The following is a 9,707-nucleotide window of genomic DNA, read 5'->3' as shown; positions in this document are numbered from 1 at the left end:
GGTCACCCTCCATACTGTCGGCTACAAACCAAACATGTCAAACAGACAGGATACCTTCCAACAAGGAACCAGGATCATCTACAAAATGATCCAAACAGTCCACCATTTACAAAACAGCAGTTTTCTTGGACAGGAGAACAGAGCACCCACCAGCCTATGACGGAAGACCGAGGAACTCAAGCACCTCATTAAAGCTGCCAAGCCAGCCAAACTCACATATTTGAAGCTGGTTAGCAATGCCAAAAATTGGCTTCACACCACACTGCAGATCCTCAAAGAGCACTACGAGGAAAATCTGTCATTACAACTAGAGGATCTAGAGCTTCTCCGCTGGGAGGAAGCTTTCACGCTTGCTTCCAACTGATCAAAGAAACATCATGGGAGGAAATTACAGAAGGACACCTTTGGACCCTACACAAGATATCAATACTGGGTTAGGGAAGGACACTCAGGCTGACCAATTATCACAGTAGTTCTTAAAGTCTACAATGGTTTCAACTGGAAATACTGCAACCAAGACCAAGTAAGAGTTAAGTTGCTTTATAAAGTCATTATTTTAGAGCAAGGTATAATTCTGATAAAAAAAAATACTATAAACAATACAGTGAAGCTATTGGAGCTATTGGAAGCTATTGGAAATAAATATATGTATAGTTATACGAAAAACAAGTGGTTTATCGACTCATCTTCATTTGGAGATTTAGAGGCAGCTTCGATATTCGTTTTACAAACGGGTTTTTTTTTTTATATGGGTCACACACATGCCATAGCAACAAAACATCTCTAGAGATGAGGCTATAGATCACCTTTCCATCCTCCAGGTTTTCCTCCCAAAGCCTACAGTACCAACAGCAACCCCTGCTGGCCAAGAGAGCAAAGGCTTGCAGCACCTGGTATTCCCAGGTGGTCTCCCATCCAAGTACTAACCAGGACCAAACCTGCTTAGCTTCCAAGATCAGACAAGATTGGGCACATTCAGGGTGGTGCAGCCGCAAGCGAAAGCCATGGCGCCTGACTCGCTACTTGAAGCTGTGTGTGGCTGGGGCTCCGTGCCCCCCGAGCGGGACTGAAGGATCGTTCGTGTGCAACTCTTTGGAAAGGAGCCTCTTTCCAAATCGCATTGCGTACCTGGATGTTGGCGAATGTGCTCCCTTGTGTTGGCTTGTCCCGCACTAGAGGAGAACAAACAAACTGCTCAGAGGAGCACAAGGCAAGTCTTCACAAGACAAAAACCTCCAGTGCACAGCACTCAAAACATTTCTGGGCTGTTGCGTGTTTATTTCAGCACATAAAGCGCACCAGTAGAACACGTCGGCCGGGCGCGCGGCGCCTCCGCCCTCTTGTGGACTTGCGGCATCAGAGCAAGAGGCTCCTTCTCGCTGCCTTTCCGCTGTGTTGCAGAGCCCCGAGAGGGAACCTGGAGAGCACACTTTGTGGGGGACGGGGGCCGCGTTCGCGCTCTGCCCCCGGTCTCTTGCTAAATCTCACGGCGCCAGCCAGCGGCCAGGAGACAAGTACAATATCGCGGGACAGTGGGGCCTCGTCATTGATTGTTACATATGAGACGGGGATTAGGAGGAGCCCCCGACTGATTGGTAAAGGGGAACACTAACACCAGAGTGACACCCCTGGCGTCTGTTTTTGAGAGACGCCCTGGGATTTCTTAATGGCCAAGGAGGGTTGGGACCTCGGTTTTATGCCCCCCCTGAAGGACGGCGCCTGTTTGTGCAGCAGAGTGTCGCTGTGAGCGCTCCCTACTGGTCCCAGTCACAGCTCTTGCAGGAGAAGCAGCAACCTGAGCTTTTCCGGGGGGAATCTCCCATCCGGGTGCCGGCTAGGCTCACACCTGCTGGGCTGCCGTGGGTGAGCCCAGTCGAGAGTCGCAGGGTGAGATCTAGTCACCGGGGAGAAACGATACAAGCGAAGGATTACTCGTCTCCCAGCACTTGAAAAGACCGACAAATGACTCGTTCCCGCCGGAGCTGAATGTACCTGCATGTGTCGTGTCGTCTACTTCCCCCGCCCCTCCCCGCTGTGTTTGCTGTATTGTCTTTGAAGCCGGCCCCCGAGACGAGACGGGCTGTTCCTGTGCCACAATTAACACTTTACAGGTGCCATTCCCCGGCATTGTGGCCATTGTCGGTGGTCACACGCAATAAGATAAGGTGGAGGAGAGCCCCGACGCTGCTAATGCGGAGCACTTGTTGAACTGGCATTGAAAGGACGTGTGCCCACGGAGCGAGCCTTCCCTGCGGCGGAGCGTGGAAACTTTCTCCCCGCGCTGCAGGAGTTGGGTGCGCTGCAGCGGTGCCGAGAGAACAGCACAGAAGGCAGCAGGCTCTGGAGAGCGGGTAGGAGATGGAGCCTTTTGGGCAGGCGAGCAGGCCCGTTTTTTGGAAATTGCTGAAAAGGCTCCGGTGTTTGTTTCGTGTGTGGCAGGCGCACGATGCGAGCTTGCGTAGCGATCCGCCGGTCTGGTGTTATGCAAATGAGGCCGAATTGCGTCCCGGGACATGCTGCGAATGGGCATTGGCGACTGCAGATGTGTAGGAAACGGCGCGCTCATTTTCTCATTTTGCCCACCCTTTTGAGTGTTAGTGTGGCGTGTGAGTGTGCGAAAGAGTGGGCCCAGCAGGAGGCGGTGGTGTGCGGGGCGAGGAGCTGGCCTAGGCTGCACGCTTTGTGCTGTGGGTGTGGGCCGCTTGCAGGGGCTTGTACAGCTCATACTTACCTTGCAGGGGAGATACCTTCATCAGCCTGTAGGTGGAGTAGTTGGATTGTTTTCTTGTTTTTTGATGCAGTGTTTGTTTTGCAGTTCACAAAATGGCAACTTTTGGATCCCGCAAGAATGCTGTGCATTTTGAGCTTTTGGATAACCTCTTCATGGTTCGTATGCAGTTCAGCAGAAAAGTGTTGCAGAAGGAACTTGGCTTTGAACCTCGGCACTTGGATTTCATCTTCGCTTTCCCAGGTCAGAAAGCATTTGAGGTTGTTTTTGCTACCTATTCTCTGTTTGAACAATGTGTGGATGTGTTTGAGGCAAAAAGAGGGAAAGTTCCTGCCCTTGAGAAGATCAACTTGCAGCCTCTGACACAGAGAGAGAGGAAAACGGTGCATGTTGTTATGTTCTCAGAACTGGCAAAGACAGAGGACATTCACACCTGGCTTAACCAGTACTGCACCGTCCACCGTGGAACTGAGGTTAGAGATGTTGACGGTATAAAAACAGGAGCAAGGAAATTCGAGGTTCGCTTGCTACCGGACAATATAAATGGAGGCTTAAGGCACCTGCCCTCTACAATCCGGCTGGGCGCCTGCAATGGCTATGTTTTTTATGTGGGACAACCAAAGGTGTGTAGGTGCTGTTGTGCTGTGGGACACCTGGCATCACCCTGCACTGTGAAATGCTGCAAGACCTGTGGCAAACAGGGACATTTAGCCTCTGACTGTTCAATGCTGCCAAAGTGTAATTTATGTGGCTCGGAAGGACACGTTTTTAAGAACTGCCCTCACGCCTACGCCAATAAACTCAAAATGAGAAAGGATGAGGCAGTGCTTGTTTCAGCCAAACCGGCCCGAAAAGCCAAAGCAAACAACAAGTCTAACAAAGAACCTTTGTTGGACAAAGACTCTCAGCCTCCAGCCAGGATCAGTCCTGCTGTGGCTCCGGGGCCGGTGGAAGAGAAATCCACTATGCCCCCACAACCGCAGACTGCACCAGACAAGCACGAGGGTTTGAAAACCCCCGAGAACAGCGAGGACCCCTCCCCCACTCCTGCTCCTCAGAACGAGGGCCAGTGTGGGGCCAGCAAGGATACCCGGGATTCAGCGGAGCTGCTTTTCTCAGACTCTGCAAGTGCTACAGATGCCCTCCCCTCCTCCATCCAGTCCATCACGGAGGATCTGCAGCAGCTGGTGGGTGAGGGGGAAGAGGAGACTGGTGCATCGGCTGCACCCCTTTCCCCTCAGTGCTCCCAGGAGCTGGACTTGAGGAAAAGGAAAAATGACTCTGTTTTCTCCCCGAGCGAGGAGGAAGGAGAGCATGGCGATGGGGACAGCTGGAACTCCTCCACCCCTCCCTCTACCCCCTTCCTTGAAATGGACTCCGTGAACGCTTTTACTGCTGCCACCCTGATGAAGGCTCATTCAGAGGATGGCTGGTAGGAAATTGGTAAGAAGAAAAAGAAAAAGAAGAAGGTAACAGGATCTGGGCCGTGGTGAACAGTGGGAAAGACGCCCTGTGGAGAGTGAGGAACATGGGGCTGTTCAAAACCATCAAGGTCCCAGTCAAGGCAGCAGGTAGTCTGCCCCTGTTCATCACCCGAGAGAAAAAGGCAATTCGGCCTCATTTGCATAACACCAGACCAGCAGATTGCTACGCAAGCTCGCGTCGTGCACCTGCCACACACCGAACAAACACCGGAGCCTTTTCAGCAATTTCCAAAAATGGGCCTGCTAGCCTGCCCAAAAGGCTCCGTCTCCTACCCGCTCTCCAGAGCCTGCTGCCTTCTGTGCTGTTCTCTCGGCACCGCTGCAGCGCACCCAACTCCTGCAGCGCGGGGAGAAAGATTCCACGCTCCGCTGCAGGGAAGGCTCGCTCCTTGCGCACACGTCCTTTCAATGCCAGTTCAACAAGTGCTCCGCATAAGAAGCGTCGGGGCTCCGGCGTGTCGCACCTCACCTCACCTCGCACAGCCCCCTCCTTGAATGTCTGGCGCTGGGCATGCCCCGCTCTCCTCCACCTTATCTTATCGCGTGTGACCACCGACAATGGCCACAATGCCGGGGAATGGCACCTGTAAAGTGTTAATTGGGGCACAGGAACAGCCCGTATTGTCTCGGGGGCCGGCTTCAAAGACAATACAGCAAACACAGCGGGGCGGGGGAAGTAGACGACACGACACATGCAGGTACATTCAGCTCCAGCGGGAACGAGTCATTTGTCGGTCTTTTCAAGTGCTGGGAGCCGAGTAATCCTTCGCTTGTATCGTTTCTCCCCGGTGACTAGATCTCACCCTGCGACTCTCGACTGGGCTCACCCACGGCAGCCCAGCAGGTGTGAGCCTAGCCGGCAACCGGATAGGAGATTCCCCCTGGAAAAGCTCAGGTTGCTGCTGCTCCTGCAAGAGGTGTGACTGGGACCAGTAGGGAGCACTTAACCCTGCGGTCTGTGTGGCTTTCTTATGCCCCAGCATCCTGATGGCGACACTCTGCTGCACAAACAGGCACTGTCCTTCGGGGGAGGCGTAAAACCGAGGTCCCGACCCTCCTTGGCCATTAAGAAGTCCCAGGGCATCTTTCAAAAAGAGACGCCATGGGTGTCATTCTGGTGTTAGTGTTCCCCTTTACCAATCAGTCGGGGGCTCCTCCTAATCCCCGTCTCATATGTAACAATCAATGACACGGCCCCACTGTCCCGCGATATTGTGCTTGTCTCCTGGCCGCTGGCTGGCGCCGTGAGATTTAGTACTCGCGCAAGAGACCGGGGGCAGAGCGCGAACGCGGTCCCCCGCCCCCCACAAAGTGTGCACTCCAGGTTCCCTCTCGGGGCTCTGCAACACAGCGGAAAGGCAGCGAGAAGGAGCCTCTTGCTCTGACGCCGCAAGGCCACAAAAGGGCGGAGGCGCCGCGTGCCCGGCCGACGTGTTGGACTGGTGCGCTTTATGTGCTGAAATAAACACGCGACAGCCCAGAAATGTTTTGAGTGCTGTGCACTGGAGGTTTTTGTCTTGTGAGGACTTGCCTTGTGCTCCTCCGAGCAGTTTGTTTGTTCTCCTCCAGTGCGGGACAAGCGAACACAAGGGAGCACATTCGCCAACATCCAGGTACGCAATGCAATTTGGAAAGAAGCTCCTTTCCAAAGAGTTGCACACGAACGATCCTTCAGTCCCACTCAGGGGGCACGGAGCCCCAGCCACACACAGCTTCAAGTAGCGAGTCAGGCGCCATGGCTTTGGCTTGTGGCCACACCACCCTGAATGTGCCTGATCTCGTCTGATCTCAGAAGCTAAGCAGGGTTGGGCCTGGTTAGTGCTTGGCTGGGAGACCGCCTGGGAATACCAGGTGCTGCAAGCTTTTGCTCTCTCTGCAAGCAGGGGTCGCCGTTGGTACCGTAGGCTTTGGGAGGAAAACCTGGAGGATGGAAAGGTGATCTATAGCCTCATCTCTAGAGATGTTTTGTTGCTATGGCATGTGTGTGACCCATATAAAAAAAAACCCGTTTGTAAAACGAATATCGAAGCTGCCTCTAAATCTGCAAATGAAGATGAGTCGATAAACCACTTGTTGTTTGTATAACTATACATATATTCATTTATTATTGATTTCATTCATTGAGCACGGTTACAATAGAGGTACAGCCATTCACTGTTTGACATGTCTGCACTGGTACAGAACCTACCAATCAGAAAACGGGTGAAACTGTCTCGAGAATTAGCATACAGTACCAAGGCTTCCATGACCAAATAAAGGCTAACCTCGATAATCAGCCTAAATAATGCAGACTACAGCAAAACGACTGACTTTGAAAAGGGAATGAATGTCAGGAAGGAGTAGTGTAACCAGCTTGAAATGCTTCTCCGGACCTCTAACTAGCACAGCCAGAGTGCAATGGCCGAGCCTCACTCTGGGTGAACCTCCTTCTTGATCAAGGTATCTCCCCTGCCAGGTAAGTATGAGCTGTACAAGCCCCTGCAAGCGGCCCGCACCCACAGCACAAAGTGTGCAGCCTGGGCCAGCTCCTCCTGCTGGGCCCACTCTTTCGCACACTCACACGCCACACTAACACTCAAAAGGGTGGGCAAAATGAGAAAACGAGCGCGCCGTTTCCTACACATCTGCAGTCGCCAATGCGCATTCGCAGCATGTCCCGGGACGCAATTCGGCCTCATTTGCATAAGACCAGACCGGCAGATCGCTACGCAAGCTCGCGTCGTGCGCCTGCCACACACCGAACAAACACCGGAGCCTTTTCAGCAATTTCCAAAAAACGGGCCTGCTCGCCTGCCCACAAGGCTCCGTCTCTTACCCGCTCTCCAGAGCCTGCCGCCTTGTGTGCTGTTCTCTCGGCACCGCCGCAGCGCACACAACTCCTGCAGCGCGGGGAGAAAGTTTCCACGCTCCGCCGCAGGGAAGGCTCGCTCCGTGCGCACACGTCCTTTAAATGCCAGTTCAACAAGTGCTCCGCATTAGCAGCGTTGGGGCTCCGGCGTGTCGCACCTCACCTCACCTCGCACAGCCCCCTCCTTGAATGTCTGGCACTGGGCATGCCCTGCTCTTCTCTGTGCCCAGTGCCCCACATCTACCCTACAGCTCCCCACACTGACCCCTAAACTCCCGATACCCTACAGCTCCCCACACTGACCCCTAAACTCCCGATACCCTACAGCTCCCCACTCTGACCCCCACAGGCCTGATGGCCGAGAGGTCTCTGCTTGCTGTAGTGATTGAGTGAGCTCTGTGGACCTGACCTCTGTCTTGTGTCCTCGTTTCCAGCGTCTCCTTGTGGTTCGTTACTTCACCAGACCTGAAGGTGAGATCTGGGGAGGAGACAGAGTACCCCCTTAACTCCCCTGAGCTGGGTTACAGGGTTAGACAGCTTCTTACTGTTGGACACACCTGACCAGACTCTTACTGGACACACTGTACACACTCACCTGTCCACACTCTCACTGGACACACCGTACACACTCACCTGTCCACACTCTCACTGGACACACTGTACGCACTCATCTGTCCACACTCTTACTGGACACACTGTACACACTCACCTGTCCACACTCTCACTGGACACACTGTACACACTCACCTGTCTGTACTCTTACTGGACACACTGTCCAGGCGTAGTCTCTGCTCCTCATCCTCCCCTCCTCTCCTCCACTGCTCCTCATCCCCCCTGCGTTGTGTTTCCCCTCTCCCCGCTGGACAGAATCCCGTGGTGTCTTCCTGTTTCCCCGAGCTCGTCCAGAAACTGGAGAGGGCGGCTGAGCTGCAGCTCGAGCTCCCGGTGTCGCCTGGCTTGTCCCACTCGGCTCGCCCGGCTTGTTCCGCTCGGTGTCCCCCCCTTCCTCGCCCGAGAGCCCCCTCCACTCCCCGCCCCCGGCCCCCTGCTCCGGCCCCCTCCGGCCCCTGCCCTCCCCGCCCCCCCGCCCCCCCTTCCTCCCCGCCATGCCCCTCGAGCCCCCCCTGCTGCCCGGGACGGTGCCCCTGCCCCTGCCCCCGCCCGTCCTGCCCCCCATCGCCCTCCCGGCCCCGCCAGGCCCCGCCTGGGGCTCCCCAGTGCAGAGGGCAAGGAGAGAGGCTGAGATGTCTGACGAGGCCAGTGGGGCAGAGTCTGTCCGTCTGTCCGTCTATCCTTCTGTCCGTCTGTCCGTCTGTCCATCTGTCTTTCTATCCATCTGTCCTTCTGTCCTTTTCTCTGTCCATCTGTCCGTATGTCCATCTGTCCTTCTGTCTGTCTGTCCATCTGTCTGTCTGTCCCTTTCACTGTCCTTCTGTCTTTCTGTCCTTTTCTCTGTCCATCTGTCTTTTTCTCTGTCCTTCTGTCTCTTTCGGTCCTTTTTTCTGTCCCTCTGTCTTTCTGTCTTTCTTTCCTTTTCTCTGTCCTATCCTTCTGTCAATCTGTCCTTCTGTTTTTCTGTCCTTTTCTCTGTCCTTCTGTCTTTCTGTTCTTTTCTATGTCCATCTGTCCTTCTGACTTTCTGTTCTTTTCTCTGTCCATCTGTCCTTCTGTCCATCTGTCTTTCTGTCCTTTTCTCTGTCTTACTGTCCATCAGTCCATCTGTCCTTTTCTCTGTCTTTTTGTCCGTCTGTACTTCTCTCTTTCTGTCTTTCTGTCCTTCTGTCTGAGTCTCTCTTTTTCTCTGTGTCTGTCCCTCTCTCCCTGTCTCTCTCCCTGTGTCTTTCCATGTGTCTCCCTGCTCTCTGTCCTGCGTTCTCCCAGCTGGGTCTCTCTCCCTGTGTCTCTCCGTGTGTCTCCCTGCTCTCTGTCTGTTCTGCGTTGTCCCAGCTGGGCCTGTCTCCCCGGCTCTCTGCCTTCCGCTCTGTTCGTCGATGTCCCGCCAGCCCGTCTCTCTCTCAGCCTGTCTCTTGACTTGCAGGAGGAAGAGGAGGTGGAGACAGCTCCTCAAGCAGGAGAGAGGAAGGAGGTCAGTGCTGGTCCCACCCTGCCTCCTGTCCTGTCTGTGGTGGAGTTTCGCCGTCTTGTCTGTCCCTGGGTCTCAGTGTCTCTCTCTTTCAGCCCTGTCTGTCAGTGTCTCTCTCGGCCTGCTGTCTGCCTGTCCCTGCCTCTCTGTCTCTCTCTCTTTCAGCCCTGTCTGTCAGTCTGTCTGTCCCTCGATCTCAGTGTCTCTCTCTCGGCCTGCTGTTTGTCTGTCCCTGCTTCTCTGTCTCTCTCTTTCAGCCCTGTCTGTCAGTCTGTCTGTCCCTCGATCTCTGTCTCTCTCTCTCTTTCCTCTCTCTCTCGGTTTGTTTGTCCCTCAATCTCAATATTTCTCTTTGCCTGCTGTCTTTCTGTGCCTTCATCTTTGTCTCTCTCTCTCCTTCCTTTCTGTCTGTCTCTCTCTGTCCTGTGGTGTCCAGTCATTGTGTCTTTCCTCCTCCTCCTCTCTGTCCTGTGGTGTCATCAGTGTGTCTCTCTGTCCTGTGGTGTCCATCAGTCTGTCTCTCTCCTCCTCCTCTCTGTCCTGTGGTGTCCAGGCAGTGTGTCT

The 9,707-nt window shown here is 54.2% G+C and overlaps 1 non-coding gene and 1 pseudogene across 1 annotated transcript; one reads left to right on the top strand and one right to left on the bottom strand.

Moving 5' to 3' along the window:
• Nucleotides 1-878: 878 nt before the first annotated feature.
• On the bottom strand, nt 879-997 carry LOC148665521 (5S ribosomal RNA; annotated as a pseudogene).
• A 4,959-nt stretch (nt 998-5,956) lies between these two features.
• On the top strand, nt 5,957-6,075 carry LOC148665520 (5S ribosomal RNA). The gene has a single exon (XR_015938700.1). It is a non-coding gene; the product is annotated as a 5S ribosomal RNA (ribosomal RNA).
• The last annotated feature ends 3,632 nt before the right edge of the window (nt 6,076-9,707 follow it).

This window comes from Lepisosteus platostomus, chromosome 5 (assembly GCF_059453375.1).
Source record: "Lepisosteus platostomus isolate fLepPlt1 chromosome 5, fLepPlt1.hap1, whole genome shotgun sequence".
Classification (NCBI taxonomy): domain Eukaryota; kingdom Metazoa; phylum Chordata; class Actinopteri; order Semionotiformes; family Lepisosteidae; genus Lepisosteus; species Lepisosteus platostomus.
The sequence above is the reverse complement of the archived record's forward strand: the minus strand, read 5'-3'. Positions and strand labels throughout refer to the sequence as shown.